At 37.9% G+C, this 25653-nt stretch overlaps 1 protein-coding gene across 37 annotated transcripts in view; it reads left to right on the top strand.

The window, feature by feature from the left end:
- Positions 1-25653, top strand: part of NUMB (NUMB endocytic adaptor protein) — a 168158-nt gene that overhangs the window by 105386 nt on the left and 37119 nt on the right. The window lies entirely within an intron of this gene.

Below are 25653 nucleotides of genomic sequence, written 5' to 3'. Positions count from 1 at the left end.
AATGATTCTGTTTATAGTTAAAAAGAAAAAAACATGTATATGCTTATATATGTAAGAAATACCTGTAAGAAGATGACACAGGTAATTCAGAGCTCTGAATGGTATTGAAGGATTGGGATCTTTCACTTTTCAATATATGTCCTTTGGAACTAGTGACATTTTTTATCATGAGCATTTATCATATTTGTAATCAGCATATATTCAGCATATATATATGTGTATATATGCATATTAAAAACCTCATTCACAGGATTCTGAGGCTAGTATACAGTGTTGAAATAATTGTAGTAAAGTTAACTGAAGCACTTTTAATTGGCTAAGAAATATATAGCTTTAAAGTATTTTATGTGAGATAAGTAAGGCTCAATATCTTTTAGCATAGTTCTCATTTCTCATAACAAAGAGCAGGTTGGAATGTGTTTTAGAGGTAAGCATAGAAGATAAAAGATTTGTGCCTTATGCAGGTAGGGCAGCTTATTTAGGGTGTTTTTGTTTGGTCTTTTCCAAAAGGTCTTTTGAAATCCTTTCTACAGAATATTCATCCTCACTGCTGTGTTGTGCCCCCCTTACCTGCCTTCCTTCCCAACCCATCCCCTCCCACCCCATCCCACCCCATCCTCCACACTTACATACAGGTGACCCAGGATAGAATTGGAGAATCAAAACCTGAAATTTTTTTCCCCATAGCCTTGAAATAGATGTGTTTCCTCAGTCAGATATAACTGGTATGATATCTTATCTGGGCTTGCCTTAGAAACCACTGAATTCTGAACTAGTAATGAGTTGGTATAAAAAGTTTCCCATGTAGACAAATAGTAGTGTGGTGGGTGTGTGTACTGAGGGAGAACATGTTTGAGGGTAGAGAAGGTGAGTTCCTTTTGAGGTGCCTATGAGACATGCACATGCAAATCCCCACCAACCACAAAAGCACCATGAGCTTTGATTTTGAGGTTACAAATAAATTTCAGTGAGTAGGTGAGTCTGCAAATATGGAATCCTCAAATAACAAGAGTTGGCTATATATAAATTAACATTAGAGTCATGAGTAAGTGAGACTGCCTAGGGGAAGTGAGAAGAGAAGAAGGCCTGAGGGAAACATAGGAGGGACAGGCAGTGTAATAGGTATCTTCAGAGGAGAGTCAGAGAGATAAAGGGAAACCAGGAGAATGTGATCTCAGAGACCCAGGTTTCAAAGAAGAAGAAAGTGGTCAAATGCTGCAAAGAAATCAAATAAGAAATGAAACTTCATTAGATTACATATTTGAAAGTGTTGGTGACTTACAGTGGAGTCATGAGGATGGAATCTAGGTTGAGTGGATAGATGCAAAATAAGGAGACAACAGATCTAGAGATTACTAATCCCAGAAGGTTGTCAAACAAGGTTATGCGATGGGGGAGGGGTGGAAGGGGGCAGTATTGCAAGAGGTAGAAGGAGACTTTTGGTGGTAATGGCTGTCTGTTACATTGATTGTGACGATGGTTTCTCAGGTATATACATGATCCCAAAACTCAGCAGATTGTGTGCTTTAAATATGTATAGTTTATTGTATGTCACTTATACCTCAGTAAGGCAGTTAAATTTTGTTTTTAATGAAGAAATTTGTCTTCAAAGGAGGCCAGAAATGCAGAGTAACAAAGGGAGTGTGAGGTTGAAAACCTCTGTGTGTGTGTTGGGGCAGGGGTGGTATTTTGTTTTGTTTTTTAAAAGTTTTATTAGAAAAAAAAGTTTTATTAGATATAATTTGCATAAAATGAAGTTTACTCATTTAAAGTGTGTAAATCACCTGTGGTTTGATTTTGTGTTGAATTTTGTTTTTAAAATGGGAGAGACTTGAGCATAAATAAGGGTTTTTTACAAAGAAGCATGTAGAGAGTGGATTAGTTTTAGACTGGAGGAAGGATGCTGCTTCTGTTTTAACAATAGCATAGGTGGAAAACAGGGTGAACACACTTAAATTTATGGTGTTGGCTTGAGATTGATGGAGTTCTGTTCTAAAGATGTATTTTCTCAAGGAAATAGGAAGTGAAGACATCTGTAGAAGAGTGAGAAGAGAGATTGTGGAATTAGATTTTGAAGACTGGCATAGCTACTCTAGAGAATAGGTGATACAGAATATGCAGTTTCTAGACATTAATCGAGTGAAGCTACAGCTAGTTTGATCTCTGCCATGTATATTTAAACTGGTGCCTGTGTAAGTGTAATAATTTAGTATTAGGGTAGTGATTAGAGTAAATTAGGTTGCAAAGCTTGTTTTGCAGTTCTGTCTGCTAGTATAAGAGATACTATTAATAAAGAGAATCCCGCAACCAAATTAAAGAATAATTTATGTCCTCAGTCATTATTATCAAAAGCCAAAGATCAAGGGAGCAAATACCTTTTATATCAGAATGGGACAGGTCTTTACAAACATACACACAGAGACTTCCCACTGCTTTCCGTTGGCTAAGATTGAATCAAATCAAATCCATAGTTGCAAGGAAAGTCAAGAAAGCAGTTATTTGGTATTTTCAGCCTGTACCATGGAGGCAAGCTCTTCTGGCAGGGAAACCAGTTGAAAGAATGGCTGTCATGTAGGCAACTAACAATGTCAGCCACAGTCATTATATCATATATAATCTTCTTAAGTATCTATCCTCTCTTTTTTTGTTCTTTTTCTACTGCCACTGCTTTAATCAAGTCCTCATCTTTGTTTTCTCCCTCAGACCATTACAAGAACTCTTGACTTTTTCTTGCTTTTGATCGTTTTCCTTCCAAATTGTTGTCTTAGTGCATAATAGCGATCTAAATTGCAGATATAGTTATGTCACTTATTTGCTTCCTGTCCTTCAATGGCTCTGTAATAAAATTTTGGTGAGGCATCTAGACTTCTGTAAGAGCATACACTTTTAAGCCAAACTGCCTGAGTTTAAATTTGATATATGCCAGTTATTAACTATGTGATCACTCTTAAAAATTACTTAACCTCTGATGAATGGATAAAGAAGATGTGGTATATATATACAATGGAATATCAGCTATAAAAAAGAATGAAATAATGCCATTTGCAGCAACATGGATGGACCTAGAGATTATCATACTATGTGAAATAAGCCAGAAAGAGAAGGACAAATAACATATGATAGTGCTTATATGTGGAATCCTAAAAAAAAAAAAGATGCACATGAACTTATATACAAAACAGAAATAGAAGCACAGGCATAGAAAACAAATTTATGATTACCAAAGGAGAAAGGGCAGGGTGGGGGGGGGGGGGGAGATAAATTAGGAGTTTGGGATTAACTTAAACATACTACTATATATAAAATAGATAACCAACAGGGACCTACTGTATAACACAGAGAACTATACTCCGTATTTTGTTATAACCTATGAGGGAAAAGAATCTGAAAAAGAATATATACATATGTGTGTGTATATACATACACACACATATATATATATCTGAATCACTTTGCTGTATACCTGAAATAATGCAACAGTTTAAATCAACTACACTTCAATAAAAAAATAAAAAGAAATTACTTAACCTCTCTGTGCCTCAGTTTTTTCATCTGTAAAATGAAAACTAGTACTGGAATTAGTATAGTGTTAAGAAAATTAAATCAGTTGGGACTTCCCTGGTGGCACAGTGGTGAAGAATCCACCTACCAATGCAGGGGACACAGGTTCAATCCCTGGTCCTCAAAGATCCCACATGCCACGGAGCAACTAAGCCCATGTGCCACAACTACTGAGCTTGCGTGCTGCAACTACTGAAGCCTGTGCGCCTAGAGCCTGTGCTCTGGAACAAGAGAAACCACCACAATGAGACGCGTGTGCACTTCAGCAAAGAGTAGCCCTCTCACTGCAACTAGAGAAAGCCTGCATGCAGCAACAAAGAGCCAACACAGCCATAAACACATAAATACATTAATTAATTAATTAATTAAATTAAGAGTAAATACAATATGTGAAAAACACAGCACTGGCACATAGTGAGTGCACAGTAAATGTTTGCTGCTGCTGCTCTGATTGTTGTTATTGGTTAGATGACAACTGAATACTGGAATTTTAAATCTGCACTTATTTCTTGGGTGTTTTCCTTAATTGATTTTTTTAACACTGCAAGTTAAATGTTTTCTCTTGAAAAGGAGCCGGAAGCTTTTGATAGATGTTTGGTGCCTGAGGACTTACGCATTGGTCATACCAACCTCTCCTAGCTTTAAAAATTCTGTTTATTCCAAGAGATAAGATATTTTCTGCTGCTTATAGTGTTATTGCTTGAGTGTGACAGTCTTCTGCATACACAATGTTTTGTTTCAAAGCTGCCTCACACTGTAAAACTTAATGTTCAGCCATGTGTGATACCAATGAAATAAATCAACTGAAGTGATGGTTGAACAGATACATTGTATTCACATCTAAGTTTGCAAGCATGCTGGCAATGACAAGTACATCATAATTTGCTCTTCTTTCTGAAACATTAAAAATTTGGAAAAATGTGTCTTTGGATCAGAGCAATGAGATATTTCCGATCAGTTTTTAACATAAATTGTGAAATGTTTACTGCTTTATTTGTCCCAACCATTTCGGTTACTCATGATTTGCTGTGTACTTTACAAAGAAGTTTTAACTCTATTCAGTAACTTTTTAAAAAAAATTTTTTATTGAAATATAGTTGATATATACAGTGTTGTGTTACTTTCAGGTGTACAGCAAAGTGATCCAGTTATACGTTCTTTGTTTACGTTCTCTTCCATAGGTTGTTACAAGATTTTGAATATAGTTCCCTGTGCTATACAGTAGGTCCTTGTTGGTTATCTGTTTTATGTATAGTAATATGTATATTTTAATCCCAAACTCCTGATTTATCCCCCTCACCCCTTTCCCCTTCGGTAACCCTAAATTTGTTTTCTATGTCTAAGTCTATTTCTGCTTGGTAAATAAGTTCATTTGTATCTTTTTTTTTAGATTCCACATATAAGTGATATCATATGATATTTGTCTTTCTCTCTCTGGCTTACTTCACTTAGTGTAATAATCTCTAGGTCCATCCATGTTGCTGCAAATGGCATTATTTCATTCATTTTTATGGCTGAGTAATATTCCATTGTATGTATATACCACATCTTCTTTACCCATTCATCTGTTAGTGGACACTTAGGTTGCTTCCATGTCTTGGCTATTGTAAATAGTGCTGCTATGAATATTGGGGTGCATGTATCTTTTTGGATTATAGTTTTCTCCAGATATATGCCTAGGAGTGGGATTGCAGGATCATATGGTAGCTCTATTTTTAGTTTTTTAAGGAACCTCCATACTGTTCTCCATAGTGGCTGCACCAATTTACACTCCCACCAACAGTGTAGGTGTTTTTTTCCTACATACCCCCTCCAGCATTTATTATTTGTAGACTTTTTGAGGTGGCCATTCTAATTGGTGTGAGGTGGTACCTCATTATAGTTTTGATTTGCGTTTCTCTAATAATTAACGATGTTGAGCATCTTTTCATGTGCCTTTTGGCCATCTGTTTGTCTTCTCTGGAGAAATGTCTATTTAGTCTGTTCTGTAACTTTTTTTTTTTTTTTTTGAATTTTATTTATTTTTTTATTGGCTGCGTTTGGTCTTTGTTGCTGTGCATGGGCTTTCTGTATTTGTGGAGAGTGGGAGCTACTCTTCGTTGCAGAGAGTGGGCTACTCTTCATTGCGGTGCGTGGGCTTCTTATGTGGTGGCTTCTCTTATTTCGGAGCACTGGCTCTAGGCGCACAGGCTTCAGTAGTTGCAGCACATGGGCTCAGTAGTTGTGCCTCTCAGGCTCTAGAGCACAGGCTCAGTAGTTGTGGCACACAGGCTTAGTTGCTCTGTGGCATGTGGGATCTTCCCAGGCCTGGGCTTAAACCCATATCCCCTACATTGGCAGGCAGATTGTAACCACTGTGCCACCAGGAAAGCCCTGTTCTGTAACTCTTAAGAATTTATTTTCTTTGTGGCATGAAATGCAGTAAGATTACATGATATTGTTAAGGAATAGTTGGTGATATCTGATTATTTGAAGCTAGAATTTGAACTTTGGCGGTCTAGATTTAGAGGGTTGCATTCTTAAGCACTGTGTTATAATTTTATAACACAATATATGAATTAAAAATTAATTAAAACAGTGTTGAATATAATTAAACTTAAAAAATTTCATGATATATGCTTTTCATTCATATGGTATATGCTTGTGGCTAAAAAACAACAATAATTTCCCTACCCCTAATCCCACTCCCTAGTGACACTTTTAACCATTTTTATTTCTGCTTCCTGTTGGTAATACTTATTTTGACTTCTTTAGATAATATCATTTTACTGTCTGTTCTTCATTTACCAATGTTTATCATTGGTTCTCCACTATAAAGAAGAGAAAAGATGATTTCACCCACACTTCCTGCCCTTCCATCTTCTCTTCGCCCCTTCTCCACCTAGACTTTAGGGAGTAGATTATTTTTAGTTTTTTCTCTTGGTTTCCTATACTCACAAAATTTTGTTCTGTTAATTTTAAATGGTATATCTAGATTTCCTACCAGGTAATATAAAAATACTAAAACCCTTTATTCTCTTACCTTCATTCTGATATCAGCTATGCTTTTTTCTTTTTAACATTATATAGGTCAATAATATTTGCATTGTGTCCTACACCATAAATTGTCTCCCTTTGTTTGTCTTGGGTTTATTGTAAAAGTTTTCATTACGACTCTTATTATTGTCTAGTGTAGTACTAAGTAATGTGTACATTTCCTTCTCTGTGAGTCCAGTAATTCATTAATATAGTCAGAAGATATTCTCTGAGTGCCTGCTGTGCGGTAGGCATCTAGGCACTGGGAACACAAGGGAACAAAACAGACAAAATCCTTGCACAGTGCATATATTCTAGTGGGTGTTAGCAATCAACAAATAAATATATACAGACTACCTGGTATATAGAAAGGGAATTAAGTGTTAAGGGAGTGCATGGAGGATGAGATTTAAAATCGAATGATCATGGAAGATGCCTTAGAGGACTGGGACGGAGAGGGTGGGGGGGACTCGAGGGAGGGTGGGGGGGGGGGAGTCGAGGGAGAGAGGGAATAGGGGGATATGTGTATAAAAACAGATGATTGAACTTGGTGTACCCCCCAAAAAATAATAAATACATAAATAAAATTTAAAAAAAAATCGAATGATCAGGAAAGCCGTCACTGAAAAATTGATTTTTTTTAGCGACAACCCAAAAAAAGTAAGAAAGCAAGCATTCAGGTGTTTGAGGAAGCAGATTGTAGACAGTGGGGCAGCAAGTGCAAAGGCTCTGGGGCAGGAGAAAACTTGATATGTTGGAGGCACAGCAAGGAGGCCAGTGTGTTTAAAGCAGATGGCACAAGTAGAAGTGAGATCAGGTAAGTAGCAGGGTCCCCTGATTATGCATGTAGTTTACTACTTTTCAGTACTATCAGACCTATCACCTGTTAATTTACTAGTTATATGACCTTGTCTAAAGCAGTTTAGTTTTTTGACACTAGTGTCTCATTTGGAAGATGAAGTTTTTAAATCTCTTTAAGTTCTTTTAAGCTTTGAATTTACGTGATTAGATTTAATACATATGCATAGTTTAGTGGGGTTTTTTTTGTTGTTGTTTTTTGGCCGCCCTGTAGACTTGTGGGATCTTAGTTCCCCGACCAGGGATTGAACTGCCCTCAGCAGTGCAAGTGCAGAGTCCTAACCACTGGACCACCAGGGAATTCCTGTATATACTTAGTTTAGATCACCTGTTCAAATGTAATTGTAATACTCCAAATTTATACTTAAAGAATAGTCCATTTTAATTTAACTACTCCTTTTTGATTAAAGACCCTAACAAGTTTTGATGTCATGTTCTGCACATCTGCGTCCTGTATTTCCTGTATAACACAGGCTATGTGTATGTGATAACGTGCCTTATAGCTTCTTGTAAATTAATTCTGTCACTTTTTGTTAATGCTGGGAACTGCTGACTGTACAGTCTCTCACATCAGAGCACTGCAGTTCTTCTCATGGATAACAGTACCAAAGCAGGGGGAAAATCTACCTTTTAAATAATTTTTTTCAAGAAAAGGAAAAATGATTTAATTCATCCAAGAATGAAATTCCACATACTAGTTTTTCTAAACTGCATTTTTGTGAATAAAAGTTCCTGACTCAGAGGGAGTTTGGAAAAGGCATCCAGACAAAAGAAGTCCCAGTGTCAAATATTTTAGCCATTAAAGCATAAATCAGCTGCAGTTTTTCAGTGAGATAGTGTCTCAGAGAAGAAAGGAGACCTCTTTAATAATGTTTTTTCAATTGGCATGTTTTTCTCTTACTCTAATAAAACACAAGGCTGATTTCCATCTTCACATTTCTAAAACAGAGTATGCGACTGAATCAGTCCATATTATGAGATACTTTTGTTATCTTCTTCCTGCCTTCCCCCCCCCCCCCCCACCCCGGCATAAATACCCATATGTGACCAGTTGAATTCGTCAAGATGATAGAACAGAATTCCTTGGAAACACTTTGAAACCTCTATTCATCACCTAAAGGTAACTCAGAGATCATAAAGCCCTACTTTCTCATTTTATTATTAATATAAAGTGGAAACAGAGATTAAATAACTTAGAGGTAGTCTTAGAAATGAACCTTAATAAAAAACAAGAAAGAAAACAAATATATAAGGGAATTCCCTGGTGGTCCAGTGGTTAGGACTCCGTGTGTTCACTGCCGAGGGCCTGGGTTCAATCCCTGGTCCCACAAGCTGCGAGGTGCGACCAAAACACACACACACACATGCACACACACAGATATGTAACACTAGAGATAAGAAAGTGAGGAGAGACTTCTCTGGTGGTGCAGTGATTAAGACATTGTGCTTCCACTGTAGGGGGCACAGGTTCAGTCCCTGGTCGGCAAACTAATATCCCACATGCCTCATGGCCTGGGGAAAACGTGGGGGGGGGGGGGGGGGGTGGAGAGGGAGGGAAAAGAAGGGAGAGAGAAAGAAAGGAAGAAAAAAAAAGGGGGAGAGACCCAATCACAGGCTAAATATGTGAATACTATATGGTTTTTGCTGATAAATTTGAAAATTTACATTAACTAAACATGTTCTAGGAAAATATGCATTATTAAAATTAAAGTACAAGCATAAAAGTTGAATAGACCCCTAACCATGAAGGAAATAGAGAAGGTTATTAAAACTCCAGAGCTATCCCAGAAAGACTAAGTATAGATGGTTTCACAGGTCAGTTTTCTTTCACAGCCTTGAAGCATAACTCTTATGCTATTTAGCTATACCGGAGCACACAGGAAAAAAGAAAGAAAGGAAGGGAGGGAGGAAGTGAGGGAAGGAGAGAAGAAAAGAAAAAGAGGACAATTTCCAGTTTTCTTAAGGCATTAACAAAATCCTAATACAACTACCTAACAAAGATAACACAAACACAAAAAATTATAGACCAACTCCACTTAAGAATATAGATGAAAAAGTAGGCAGAAAAATAGAACAAATGGGGTCTAAAAGTATACTGAAGATCAAAGTTGGGTATAACTCAAGAAGCCACAAATGATTCAGTGTTTGGAAATTTGATATAGTTCATCACATTGATGGGCCGAAGAGGAAAAGGATTTCATCATTGCAATGGGAGCAAAATGAAGGACTGATACTTCTTGATTTTAAACTTAGTACAAAGCTATAGTAATCAAAACATTGTAGTACTGGCATAAGAACAGATGTATAGAACAATAGAATAGAATTGAGAGTACAAAAATAAACCTAAACATTTGTGGCCAACTGATTTCTGACAAAAGTACTAAGACCATTCAGTGGGGAAAGAGCATCTCTTCAGCAAATGGTGATGGGACAGTTGAATTTCCACATGGAAAAAAAATGAAGCTGGACCCCTACCTCAGACTGTATACAAAAATTAACTCAAAATGCATCAACAACCTAAAGATAAGAGTAAAACCCATAAAATTCTTAGAGCATAACATAGAGGTAAATCTTCATGACCTTCTAACACATGACACCAAAAGCATGAGCAAAAAAGAAAAAATTGATAAACTGGACTTCATTAAAATTAAAAACTTTTTTGCATCAAAGGACGTTATTAAGAAAGTGAAGCGACAACTACAGTCTGGGAGAAAACATTTGGAAATCATATGTCTGATAAAGAGTCTGGTCGGAGGCTAACACAATATTGTAAAGCAACCACACTCCAACAAAAATTAATTAAAAAATTTTAAAAAAGAGTCTGGTCTCTAGAATATATAAAAGAACCTGATTTTAAAATGGACAAAGGACTTGAATAGAAATTTCTCCGAAGAAGATACAGAAATGGCCAACAAGCACATGAAAAGATGGTTAACATCATTAGTCATCAAGGAAACACATATCAAAACCACAATGAAGTACCACGTCATACCCACTTGGATGCCTATACTTAAAAAAACAAAAAGGAAAACAAGTGTTCACTAGGATGTGGAGAAACCAGAACCCTCTTACATTGCTGATGGGAAGGCAGAATGGTTCTGTTTCTGTGGAAAGCAGCTTAGCAGCTCCTCAAAAAGCTAAACATAGTATTAGCATATGACTCAGCAATTCTGCTGCTAGGGATACACCCAAAAGAATCAAAAACAGGTTCTTAAATAAATACATGTACACTCATGCCTGTAGTGCCGCCATTCATGATAGCTGAAAGGTGGAAACAGCCCGAATTCCTCAGTGGAAGAATGGAAAAATAAACTATGGAAATACATATTCGTCAGCTATAAAAAACAATAAAGTACTTACATATACTACAATGTGGTGACCTCGAAAACAGTATGCTAAGTGAAATATGTCAGACATGAAAGGTCTCATATTTTATGATTCCATTTATATGAAATATCCAGAATAGGTAAATCCATAAGGACGGAATGCAGGTTATTGATTGTTAGGGGCTGTGTTGGAGGGGCATTGGGAAGCAAATGATTAATAGGTACAGGTTCTTCTTTTGGTGTAAAGATAATGTTTTGGAACTAGATAAAGATGGTGATTGTACAACATTGTGAATATACTAAAGGCCACTGAATTATTTACTTTAAAATGGTTAATTTTATGTGATGTTGATTATAGTGCAATACAATAGAAGCATTACAATATTATTTATTGTTATTTATTATATAATTATTTACATTTTAAAATATTTAAAATTATAAAAATAATTATCATTTATAATATTATCCTGATAAATCTTCATATCAGAATCGAAATAGCATAATACTTTCTTTCAGTGATTGAAAAGCTATCCCAGAGTCATACGTAATGGTGAAACATTTACATTGAATTTAGGAGGAAGAGCAGGTTGTTCTTAAACATCATTATTATTCAATACTGATTAAGAAATGGTGGTAAGTACTTTTGGATAAGAAAATAAATAAAAGTTGTAAATGGGGGAAATCCAGATCTTTTCTGTATTTTCTTTTTCTGCAGATGATGTCTTTCTGAAAAATCTAAGAGAATCAACCAAAAAACTGTTTAAAATGATAGGAAATGCTAATGTTTTGGCTACTTATAAGATAGACTGAAATCATAGATAGAAAAACCAGTTAGTTTAGTTGGGAAATATTATAGGTCTTCTGATCCTGGCAGAATGTGGATTAAGCTAACACAGAAATACTCCCAATACAAATATCTAGAAATGCTGACTGTATTTTCAAACAAACAAATTTTTTCTCTTAAACCATAGCTGAGCTTTCAATAAAGACAGATCTCTCCAGTTACCAGAAATTAAAGGGGAATTTGAGAACAAGGCAGAAATCACATTAGTAGCCTAAGAGGGAAAGGATTTATGAGCTAGAGCCTTTGGTTTTTGTTTTTGTTTTTGTTTTAATTTATTTATTGGCTGAATTGAGTCTTCATTGCTGCACATGGGCTTTCTCTAGGTGCTGTGAGTGGGGGCTATTCTTCGTTGTGGTGCCCAGGCTCCTCATTGCAGTGGCTTCTCTTGTTGCGGAGCATGGGCTCTAGGCGCTCGAGCTTCAGTAGTTGTGGCACACAGGCTCAATAGTTGGGGCTCACGGGCTTAGTTGCTCCATGGCATGTGGGATATTCCTGGAGCAGGGCTGGAACCTCTGTCCCCTCCGTTGGCAGGCAGATTCTTAACCACTGCCCCACTTAGGAAGTCCCTGAGTCTTTGGTTTTAACATCCATTACAAAGGTCCTGGACTCACAAAACGCAGAGAATTAGAACTGAGAACCCAGCATGGAATCAGAACCTTCAGTGGGCTTTATAAGCAGTGAAATAGAGAACTAGAAGGAAAGGGGGTGGGAGGGAAACAAAACACCCAAAGAAGGAAGCTTCCTTCTACCCAGACCTTGGGTGAGAAAAGGAGTCTCCCGGGAAAAACTGAAACCATGAATTTGGACTTCATATGCTAAAACCTGCATGATGTAAGAATCTTCATATTAATATACAGTAGGTCTTAGGCTAGTAAACATCCGTGGTACCTTTTAGAAGCAAGTATAAAACCACTCCACAATCTGCAATGCATGAAATTCCCCTAGAAAAATTGAGCTTCATTGAAGATGAACTTAAATTTTTTTTCATCTTTATTGGAGTATAATTGCTTTACAATATTGTGTTTCTGCTGTAAAACCAAATGAATCAGCTATACGTATACCTATATTCCCATATCACCTCCCTCCCACCCCCCCATCCCACCCCTCTAGGTTGTCACCAAGCGTCAAGCTGATCTCCCTGTGCTACGCAGGAGTTTCTCACTAGCTATCTATTTTACATTTGGTAGTGTATGTCAATGCTACTCTCTCACTTCGTCCCAGCCTCCCCTTCCCACGCTGTGTCCTCAGGTGCATTTTCTGTGTTTGCGGCTCTATTCCTGCCCTGCCACTAGTTCATCAGTACCATTTTTCTAGATTCCATATATATGCATTAGTATATGGTATTTGTTTTTCTCTTTCTGACTTACTTCACTCTGTATGATAGACTGTAGGTCCATCCACCTTACTACAGATAACTCAATTTCGTTCGTTTTACGGCTGAGTAGTATTCCATTGTGTACATGTGCCACATCTTCTTTATCCATTCAGCTGTCAGTGGACATTTAGGTTGCTTCCATGACCTGGCTATTGTAAATAGTGCTGTAATGAACATTGTGTTACCTGTATCTTTTTTTTTTTTAAGATCTTTTTTTGGAGTTTAATTGCTTTATACTGTTGTGCCAATTTCTGCTGTACAACAAAGTGAATCAGCTGTATTTATACATATATCCCCATATCCCCTCCCTCTTGAGCCTCCTTCCCACCCTCCCTATCCCATCCCCTCAAGGTCATCACCAATCATCGAGTTGATCTCCCTGTGTTATGTAGCAGCTTCCCATTAGCTAGCTATTTTACATTTGGTAGTGTATATATGTCAGTGCTACTCTCTCACTTCATCCCAGCTTCCCCTTCCCCCTCACCCCATGTCTATAATTCAAAAAGATACATGTACCACACTGTTCATTACAGCACTGTTTTCAGCCAGGACATGAAAGCAGCCTAAATGTCTATCAACAAATGAATGCATAAAAAAGATGTGGCACATATATACAATGGAATATTACTCAGCCACAAAAAGGAATTAAATTGAGTTATTTGCAGTGAGGTGGACGGACCTAGAGTCTGTCATACAGAGTGAAGTAAGCCAGAAAGAGAAAAACAAATACATGTAACTTTTTGAATTATGATCTTCTCAGGGTATGTGCCCAGGAGTGGGATTGCTGGGTCATATGGTATTTTTTTTTTTTAGTTTTTTAAGGACTCTTCATACTGTTTTCCATAGTGACTGTGTCAAGTTACATTCTCACCAACAGTAAAAGAGAGTTCCCTTTTCCTCACAGCTTCCCCAGCATTTATTGTTCCTAGATTTTTTGATGATGGCCATTCTGATCAGTGTGAGGTGATACCTGATTGTGGTTTTGATTTGCATTTCTCTAATGATTAATGATGTTGAGCATCTTTTCATGTATTTGTTCGCCACCTGTATATCTTCTTTGGAGAAATGTCTGTTTAGATCTCCTGCCCATTTTTGGATGAGGTTGTTTGGGGTTTGGGTTTTTTTTTTTTATATATATAATTTTATTTATTTGTTTGGCTGTATTGGGTCTTTGTTGCTGCGCGTGGGCTTTCTCTGGTGTGGAGAGCAGGAGCTACTCTTCCCTGTGGTGCACGGGCCCCTCATTGTGGTGGCCTCTCTCGCTGTGGAGCACCGGCTCTAGGCACGTGGGCCTCAGTAGTTGTGGCTCGCAGGCTCCAGAGCACAGGCTCAGTAGTTGTGGCTCACGGGCCTAGTTGCTCTGCGGCATGTGGGATCCTCCCAGACCAGGGATCGAACCCATGTCCCCTGCATTGGCAGGTGGACTCTTAACCACTGCGCCACCAGGGAAGTCCCTTGTTTGTTTTTTTGATATTGAGCTACTTGTATATTTTGGAGATTAATCCTTTGTCCATTGCTTCATTTGCAAATATTTTCTCCCAACCTGAGGGTTGTCTTTTTGTCTTGTTTATGGTTTTCTTTGCTGTGCAAAAGCTTTTTAAGTTTCATTAGGTCCCATTTGTTTATTTTTGTTTTTATTTCCATTCCTCTGGGAGGTGGGTCAAAAAAGATCTTGCTGTGGTTTATGTCATAGAGTGTTGTGCCTATGTTTTCCTCTAAGAATTTTATAGTGTCTGGCCTTACATTTAGGTCTTTAATCTCTTTTGAGTTTATTTTTGTATATAGTGTTAGTAAGTGTTCTAATTTCATTCTTTTACATGTTGCTGTCCAGTTTTCCCAGCACCACTTATTGAAGAGGCTGTCTTTTCTCCATTGTATGTTCTTGCCTTCTTTGTCATAAATTTGGTGATCATATGTGCTTGGGTTTATCTCCAGGCTTTCTATCCTGTACCATTGATCTATATTTCTGTTTTTGTGCCAGTACCATCCTGTCTTGATTACTGTAGCTTTGTAGTACAGTAGAGTCTGATTCCTCCAGCTCTGTTTTTCTTTCTCAAGATTGCTTTGGCTATTTGGAGTCTTTATGAACTTAAAATCTCTTAAAAAATTTAAATCGGGCTTCCCTGGTGGCACAGTGGTTAAGAATCCGCCTGCCAATGCAGGGGACGTGGGTTTGAGCCCCAGTCTGGGAAGATCCCACATGCCATGGAGCAACTAAGCCTGTGCTCTGCAACAAGAGAAGTCACCTCACTGAGAAGCCCTTGCACCACAACAAAGAGTAGCCCCTGCTCTCCACAACTGGAGAAGACCCACGCACAGCAACGAAGACTCAACACAGCCAAAAATAAAATAAATAAAAAATAAACAAATTTATTTTTAAAAGGTTTTAAATCATATGTGGAAATGATCAGCAGGTAGAGTAAAGGATTATACAATAAAAGTCAACAAGAGGATTAGCACTCTAAGAACTTGAAGTTATAGACTGTAGAGGATACTATAAAATGTGTATATATAAAATTATTAGAAATGTAAAAAAAAATGAATTCAAACCATAGGAAAAAAAAATAAAGCAGTGAAAAAAGGAATGGGCAGATTTGTCAACGAATCAAATCTCACCTTCTAAAAATGAAAAATACTGTTACTGAAATCAAAATTAGTAAATAGATTAAATAGTGAATTAGACTTAGCTGAAAAGGCAATTCATAAACTGGAAAATATATTTGATGAAGTTACCCAGAATGCAGCAGAAAGTTACAAAAAGAAAATATGAAAAAGAGATGAAGAAACATGGATGAACAAATTTTAAAGTCCAGTAACACCAGCAGACCTAATGGGAACTCCAGGAGGAGAGAGGAGGGTGAGTTCATTGAAAGCAGTATTTGAATCCTGAGATTGCAGAAGCAAATAGGATAAATAAAAATCAGTTTGATACATCTACATCCAGTTGATTTTTGACAAGGGTGCAGAGTTCATTCAGTATAGGAAGAATTGTCTTGTCACCCAGTGGTACTGGGACATCTGGATTTCCATATGAAAAAGAGTGAAGTTGGATTTCTGCCTCAGGCTATATAAAAAATTAACTCAGTGAATCAGTGACCTAAATAAGAGTAAAAACCATAAAACTCTTAGAAGAAAACACAGGGGTAAATCTTCATGACTTTGAATCTGGCAGTGGGATCCTTAGCATGAGCAACAAAGGTAGATAAATTGAACTTCATCAAAATTGAACATTTTTATACATCAAAGGACATTTTCTTTTGAAGAAAGAAAGTGAAAAGGCAACCCAAAGAATAGTAGAAGATATTTCGAGATCATATATCTAAAGACTAGAACCCAACTTTTAAAATGGGCAAAGGATGTGACTAGACATTTCTCCAAAGAAGATATACAAATGGCCAATTAGCATGTGAAAAGATAGTTGCTCAATATTATTAGTCATTAGGGGCATGCAAATCAAAATCATGAGATACACTTCATACCCATTAGGATGGTATAACTTTTTTTTAAAAGGAAAATAAAGTGCTGATGAGCATATGGAGAAACTGAAACTCTCAAACATTTTGATGGGAATATAAAATGGTGCAACACTATAGAAAACTGGTAATTCCTCACAAAACTAGACATACAATTACCCAGCAGTTCTACTGCTAGGCGTATACCCAAAGAATTGAAAGCAGGGACTCAAACAGATACTTATATGTCAGCGTTCATTGCAGCGTTCTTCATAATAACCAAAAAGTGGAAACAACCCAGGTGTCTTTTCAACAGGTAAGTGGATGAACCAAATGTGGTGTATACATACAATGTAATATTATTCTACCATTAAAAGGAATGAAGTTTTGATACGTGCTACAACATGGATAAACCTTGAAAACATTATGCTAAGTGAAATAAGCTGTACATGAAAGGACAAATATTGTATGATTCCACTTATATGACATATCTAAAATAGGCAATTTCATAGAGACAGGAAGTTGATTAGAGATTACCGGGAGCTGAGAGAAAGGAGAACTTGGGAGTCATTACTTAATGGTTTCAGAGTTTGTGTTTGCAGTGATGCAGAAGTTCAGGAAGTAGATAATGGTAGTGGTTGTACAACATCATGAATATATTTAATACCACTGAACTATACACTTAATAGTTTAAATGGCAAATTTTATGTTATATGCATTTTACCACAATTTTTAAAAATTAATCTACATACCAAAGATGATTCAGTGGTACAATTTGAGTGAATTGTATGGTACATGAATTATATCTCAATAACTCTTTAAAAAAAAAAAAGTGTAGTCTGTTTCCCACACACATGAATGAAACTGCAGATATCAAAGGTTAAGAAAATCTTAAAAGCAACCAGAGAGGGAAAGACAAATTATATACAAATAAAAATTTAATGGGTCACACACCTATTAAGAATGGTCAAGGGCTTCCTAGGTGGTGCAGTGGTTAAGAATCCACCTGCCAATGCGGGAGACACGGATTCGATCCCTGCTTCAGGAGGATCCCACATGTTGTGGAGCAACTAAGTCCGTGTTTTATAACTGTTGAGCCTGCGCTCTAGAGTCCGTGCTCCACAACAAGAGAAGCCACAGCAATGAGGAGCCTGTGCACCACAACAAAGAGTAGCCCCCGCTGGCCGCAGCTAGAGAAAGCCCGCGTGCAGCAACGAAGACCCAATACAGCCAGTGAATGAATGAATGAATGAATGAATGAATAAATAAATTTATTTAAAAAAAAAAAGTGGTCAAAATCCAGAACCCTGACAACACCAAATGCTGGTTAAAACATGGAGCAGCAGGAACTGTAATTCATTGCTGGTGGGAATGCAAATGGGACAGCCACTTTAGAAGACTTTAGAAGAAGTTTTCTCATAAAAGTGAACGTACAGTTACCATATGACCCAGCAATCACACTCAAACCAAATGAGTTGAAAACTTATGTCCACACAAAAACCTGCACATGAATGTTTATAGCCACTTTATTCATAATTGCTAAAACCTGGAAGCAACAAAGATGTCCGTCAGTAGGTGAATGGATAAATAAACTGTGATATGTCCAGACAATGGAATATTATATTCAGTGCTAAAAATAAATGAGCAGGACTTCCCTGATGGCAAAGTGGTTAAGAATCCGCCTGCCAATGCAGGGGACACGGGTTCGAGCCCTGATTCGGGAAGATCCCACATGCTGTGGATCAGCTAAGCCCGTGTGCCACAACTACTGAGCCTGCGCTCTAGAGCCCAAGAGCCGCAACTGCTGAGCCTGAGTGCCACAACAACTGAAGCCTTTGCACCTAGAGCCTGTGCTCCACAACAGGAGAAGCCACGGGAATGAGAAGCCTGTGCACTGCAACAAAGAGTAGCCCCCACTCGCCGCAACTAGGGAAAGCCCACACATAGCAGTGAAGACCCAGTTCAGCCAAAAAAATAAATAAAATAATAACTAAACCTTAAAAAATTAAGATAAAATAGCAATCAAGCTGTGAAAAGACATGGGGAACCTTAAACACATATTACTAGTGAAAGAAGCCAGTCTGGAAATGCTACATATTGTATGATTCCAATTCTGTGACAGTTCTGGAGAAGGCCAAACTGTGGAGACAGTAAAAAGATCAGTGGTTGCCAGAGTTTAGGGGAGAAAAAGAGATAAATAGGAGGAACACAGAGGATTTTTAAGACAATGAAACTATTCTATATACTACATTGGTGGATATATGTCATTATACATGTGTCAAAATCCATAGAATTTACAGCACCAAAAGTAAAACCTAATAAAGGCTGTGGATAAACTACAGGTTCATTGATTGAAACAAATGTACTACTCTGGTGTGGAATCTGATAGTGGGGGAAGTGGGGTGGCGGGGAGAGGAACCGTGCAGAGGGTATATATGGGACCTCTACTTTTCTGCTCAGTTTTCCTGTGAACCTAAAACTACTGTAAAAAATAAAGTCTATTAAAAGAATATACACTAATATATACATAAATAATGGGCAAAACCAGTTAACAGTAGCAACAAAAATTATTAAATACTTATTAATCTAGAAAATGTACAGGAGTGTATGTGAAGGCTACCTTAAAACTTCAGAGACATAGAAGACTTGAATAAATAATATTAGATGGGATGGGTCAGTTTTTCTCAAATTAACCAGTGATTTTCAGGTAATCTTAATTAAAATCCCAAAGGTTTTATTGGGCAGCAACTGAACAAAATTACTCCAGAGTTGATTCCCAAAGAATAAACATGGAAAATAACCAGGAAAATTCTGTGGAATAACAATTAGTGAAAGTAATCATGCCAAAGCTGGTGTTAAAATATATTCTTAAACTATAATGATGAAAACAGCATCTTGGGGGCTTCCTAGGTGGCACAGTGGTTAAGAATCTGCCTGCCCATGCAGGGGACACGGGTTCCATCCCTGCTCCAGGAAGATCCCACATGCTGTGGAGCAACTAAGCCCATGTGCCACAACTGTTGAGCCTGCGCTTTAGAGCCCGTGAGCCACAACTATTGAGCCCATGTGCTGCAGCTACCAAAGCCCACGCGCCTAGAGCCCGTGCTCCGCAACAAGAGAAGCCACGGCAATGAGGAGCCCGCGCAGCACAATGAAGAGTAGCCCCCACTCACTGCAACTAAAGAAAGCCTGCGCACAGCAAAAAAGACCCAGTGCAGCCAATAAAATAAATAAATATATTAAAGAAAGAAATAGCATCTTGTGCCAAAATAGAAATATTGGTAAAACAAAATAGAAAGTCCAGGATAATGTAATTTTTAAAAATACATATTTGGCATTGAGTTAGTGATCAAAGATAGAGAATAAATTAAAAAACAAAATAACAGATTTTAAAAAATCAATAGCATATGTGACAAGGTAACCAGAATGAGATGTCAGAATTTCTTTTCTTTTTTCTTTTTAAGAACTTTTATTGAGATATAGTTAACATTCAGTAAACTGCATATATTTAGAGTGTACAATTTGGTATCCCAATCTCCCAATTCATTCCCCCCGAACCCTCCCCGCTTTCCCCACTTGGTGTCCATATGTTTGTTCTCTGCATCTGGGTCTCTGTTTGTGCCTTGCAAACCAGTTGATTTGTACCATTTTTCTATATTCCGCATATGTGTTAATATACAATATTTGTTTTTCTCTTTCTGACTCACTTCACTCTGTATGACAGTCTCTAGGTCCACCCATGTCTCTACAAATGTCCCAGTTTCACTGCTTTTTACAGCTGAGTAATATTCCATTGTATATACGTACCACATCTTTTTCATCCGTTGATGGACATTTAGGTTGCTTCCATGTCCTGGCTATTGTAAATAGTGCTGCAGTGAACGTTGGAGTGCATGTGTCTTTTTGAATTATGGTTTTCTCTGGGTATACGCCCAGGAGTGGGATTGCTGGGTCATATGGTAACTCTGTTTTTAGTTTTTCAAGGAACCTCCATACTGTTCTCCACAGTGGCTGTATCAATTTACATTCCCACCAACAGTGCAAGAGCATTCCCTTTTCTCCACACCCTCTCCAGCATTTACTGTTTGTCGATTTTCTGATGATACCTATTCTAACTGGTGTGATACCTCATTGTAGTTTTGATTTGCATTTGTCTAATAATTAGTGATGTTGAGCAGCTTTTCATGTGCCCCTTGGCCATCCGTATGTCTTCTTTGGAGAAATGCCTATTTAGGTCTTCTGCCCATTTTTTGATTGGGTTGCTTCTTAAAACGTTAGAATAGTGATGCTGAGAGCTTAATTGCTGAGATTTTATTCTTTCCCAATACTTGATTTTCTCTACTCTTTGGACCAAGAAATAAGGAGTATATTATTAGGCTTTGAAGAAAGCCAAATATCAACAGAACATGAAGGAATACTTTCTAGAGCCGAATTCAACTAAAGAATTATTTAAGTGGCCATTCATCACTATCTCCAAGCTGAAAAGTACAACTTTCTAGAATTTGAGTGTAATATGTGTCATATCACTGTGGCATCTGACTGAATGATGAAAAGCAGTCTTCAGTGACAAAGTATTCTTCTATTTCTGGGTGTGAGCTCAATCTCAACATCTAGAACTAGTTGACAAAGCCACCAAACACCTGAAATTTCTGACAGCCTCTAATTTTGAATTAAAATTTTTCTAATCTAGACAAAAAGAAATAAAAGTTGTCCAAATTGGAAGAGGTAAGATTGTCATTAAATGCAGATGACATGATACTTTATATAGAGAACCCTAAAGACTCCACACAGAAACTATTAGGACTGATTGATGAATTCAGCAAGGTAGCAGGATACAAGATTAACATACAGAAATCTGTTCCATTTCTTTACGCTAACAATGAAATATCAGGAAGAGAAAGTTAAAAAAAAAAAAATCCCGTTTAAAATTGCATTTAAAAAGTTAAAATAACTGGGAATAAACCTGACCAAGGAGGTGAAAGACTTATACGCTGAGAACAATAAAGTAAAGTAAATTGAAGACAATTCAAAGACATGGAAAGATATCCCATGCTCTTGGATTAGAAGAATTAATATTGTTAAAAAGGCGATAGTACCCAGTGCAATGTGCAGGTTTAATGCGATCCCTGTCAAATTACCCATGATGTTTTTCACAGAACAGGAACACATACTCCTAAAATTTATGTGGAACCACAAAAGACCCAGAATTGACAAAGCAATCCTGAGGAAGAAGAACAAAGCTGGAGGCATAACCCCACCCCCATCCCCCAACTTCAGACAGTACTACAAAGCTACAGTAATTGAAATAATGTGGTATTGGCATAAAATCATACATATGGATCAATAGAACAGAATAGAGAGCCCAGAAATAAAGGCAAACACCTATGGTCAATTAATCTTCAACAAAGGAGGCAAGGATATACATTGGAGAAAAGACAGCCTGTTCAGCAAGTGGTGTTGGGAAAGCTGGACAGCTGCATGTAAATCAATGAAATTAGAACATTCCCTCACACCATACACAAAAATGAACTCAAAATGGCTTAAAGACTTAAATATAAAACATGACACCATAAAACTCCTAGAAGAGAACATAGGCAAAACATTGTGACATAAAATGTAGCAACATTCTCTTAGATCAGTTCCCCAAGGCAAAAGAAATGAAAGCAAAAGTAAACAAATGGGACTTAAACGTAGAAGCTTTTGCACAGCAACGGAAACCATAGACAAAATGAAAAGACAGCCAACGAAATGGGAGAAAATATTTGCAAATGATGTAACCAACAAGGGCTTAATTTCCAAAATACGCAAACAGTTCATACACCTCAATATCAAAAAACAACCAATCAAAAGATGAGCAGAAAACCTAAATACACATTACTGTGAGGAAGACATACAGATGGCCAATATGCACATGGAAAGATGCTCAACATTTCTGATTATTAGAGAAGTGCAAATCAAAACTGCAGTGAGGTATGACCTCGCACCAGAGGTCAGAAGGGCTATCATCAAAAGGTCTACAAATAATAAATGCTGGAGAGGGTGTGGAGAAAAGGGAACCCCCCTACACTGTTGGTGGAAATGTAAATTGGTGCAACCACTATGGAGAATAGTATGGAGGTTCCTTGAAAAACCAAAAATAGTTACCATATGATCCTGCAGTCCCACTCCTGGACATATATCTGGAGAAAACTGTAATTCAAAAAGATACATTCAGGGACTTCACTGATGGTCCAGTGGTTAACAACTCTGTGCTTCCACTGCAGGGGGCACAGGTTCCATCCCTGGTTGGGGAACTAAGATCCCACATGCCACATGGTGCGGCCAAAACAAAACAGAAACAAACCAAAAAACCCCTGAAAGATGCATACACCCCAGTGTTCATAGCAGCACTATTTACAGTAGCCAAGACATGGAAGCAACTTAAACATCCATCAACAGATGAATGGATAAAGGAGATGTGGTATATACATACAATGGAATATTACTCAGCCATAAGAAAGAATGAAATAATACCATTAGCAGCAACATGGATGGACCTAGAGATTATCATACTAAGTGAAGAAGTCAGGGAAAGACAAATATTATATCACTTATATGTGGAATCTAGAAGAATGATGCAAATGAACTTATTCACAAAACAGAAACAGACTCACAGACATAGAAAATGTACTTACAGTTACCAGATGGTAAAGGGGGGGGGGGAGGGATAAATCAGGAGTTTGGGATGAACATACACACACTACTATATGTAAAATAGTAACCAACAGAGACCTACTATATAGCACAGGGAACTATATTCAATATCTTGTAATAACCTATAATAGAAAAGAATCTGAAAAGGAACATATATAATATATGTTATATATATATATAACTGAACATAGTATTTGATTCACTTACAAGTGAGCATTGTTGCTGTTTTATGTAATGTTTATTTGAAATTATAGCTGTTATAATTCTTTAGACATTTATTTTGTCCTCAGTTTATGATCTTTATGATCGATACCTCAGGTATTTTGTTACCTAAAGTCCAGCAGTTTCCTAAATTGATTTTTTTTTTTTTTTTTTTTAGTTTATTTTTTTGGCTGTGTCAGGTCTTAGTTGCGGCATGCAGGATCTTTTCGTTGAGGCATAGGCTCTTCGTTGCAGCATGCAGCCTTCTTTCTAGTTGTGGCATGTGGGTTTTCTCTCTCTAGTTGTGGTGTGTGAACTCTGTAGTTTGTGGCACACAGGCTCTTTAGTTGAGGCACATGGGCTCAGTAGTTGCAGCACGCAGGCTTAGTTGCCCTGCAGCATGCGGGATCTTAGTTCCCTGACCAGGGATCAAATCTGCCCCCACTGCATTGGAGGGTGGATTCTTTACCACTGGACCACCAGGGCAGTCCCCTAAATTGATTTTAATATGTTGGTTTTATGCATTTATTCAGTATTGGAAAGATAGGAGTAAAAATGAAAAATTCAATATGTGAGCATTACAAGACTGTCCTGGGTCAGGCTGCTTGGGTTTGAGCATTCACTAGCTGAATGGTTTGGGGCAAGTTACTTAAACTCTCTATGCCTGTGTTTTCAAGGGCACTGGTTATAGTGCCCGTGAATTACTACTCTTTCATCATCATTCAGGGCCAAATGGTGGGAGATTCAGAGAGATGGGAAAAAAGCAGAAGTGGGAACGGGAGGTGTTGGCCCCACCTTCCTGGAATCACAGTCTCTCTAAACAGAGAGGATAGCCCCCGTTTCTCAGAGGTGTGTGGCTCTTGCAGGTTTCCCTTGCTGCTACCACTGACACCCCCATAGGATTTCCTGGGGACTGGGGTGTGAAAGAACAAAAAAAGAGATAAATAAAGGGGGGGGGGGGCTTCCTATACTCTCTGAGGATAAGGAGTTCCCTTCCCTGGTCCTTAGGCCAGAGCTAGAGTGCTTTTCCCAGAGTTCTCTCCATGCCATAGCATACACTTTTGCATATCTGTCTGTGTTAAATTCAGGCTGGAGGTACCAAAGGGGAGGAGGGGCAGGGAAGGTAAACTCCCTGCCAGTTCAGAAATACCTTGAATTCTGGTATTCTTCTCTGATTCATCTTACACTCTTTACAGAGAACTCAAATAGGTGCTCCATGCATTCTGTTCTGGTTTTATGGTTTTATTTAGAGGGTGAGACAGGGTAAAGTATGTTTACTCCATCTTACCCAGAACCACACTCTAAATTTCCTTTAAAAAGAGAGCACCTGTGGGACTTCCTGGTGGCACAGTGGTTAAGAATCTGCCTGCCCATGCAGGGGACACGGGTTCGATCCCTGGTCCAGGAAGATCCCACATGTCTCGGAGCAACAAAGCCCATGTGCCACAACTACTGAGCCTGCTCTCTAGAGCCCACGAGCCACAACTGTTGAGCCCACATGCAACAGCTACTGAAGTCTGCACGCCTAGAGCCCGTGCTCCGCAACAAGAGAAGCCACCACAATGAGAAGCTTGTGCACTACAACAAAAAGTAGCCCTAGCTCTCCACAACTAGAGAAAGCCCCACGAGCATCAGTGAAGACCCAACATAGCCAATAAATAAATAAATAAAGTTATTTGAAAAAAAAGGGAGAGCACCCACCCCTTGTTCCTTCTAACCCAAGACTATTCCCGTACTAAGGTACAATTCGAATAATATTCTTACCTTGCAAAAAAAAAAAAAAAAAAAAAAAAAACCACTTTATTAGCTCTCCATTGTCCCTAGGATTAAAACAGACTCATTTCAGCATTCAAATTCTCCAGCTGCATATACCGCATATTCTTGTCAGACAGGAATACTTGCTGATATATAGTTATTCTATTCTACACCTATAGCTTTTGTTAAATTCTACCTGCCTAAAATAGTTTCCCAAACTTTCCAATAGGGCTTTTTCAAGTTCTGCACATTCTTTAAAACTCAGATGCAGTACCTTCTTAAAATTTTAGTTTTCTGCCCTGTTCTTACGTGCTTCCCATAAAAGGAGTATTTGATCTCTTTAGGCCTTGAGTAACTGTTATTTTTATTTCTGTCTTTTCAGTACGCGCGCACACACGCACACATACACACTTTGTTTTAGGATTATTTTTTATGTCTAGAGATGTAGTAACTGTCGAGCACAGGCTGTTATGCCTCAGAGGCAGTAGACTCAGGTAGCATTTAGTGCTTATCATGTTCTCTTTCACCTGCTCCTCTATAACTCTGAGACCTTTATTCTAAATTTCATTCACA

This window comes from Hippopotamus amphibius, chromosome 4 (genome assembly GCF_030028045.1).
Source record: "Hippopotamus amphibius kiboko isolate mHipAmp2 chromosome 4, mHipAmp2.hap2, whole genome shotgun sequence".
NCBI lineage: Eukaryota > Metazoa > Chordata > Mammalia > Artiodactyla > Hippopotamidae > Hippopotamus > Hippopotamus amphibius.
Note: the sequence above shows the minus strand (reverse complement) of the source record. Positions and strands in the feature narration are given on the sequence as shown.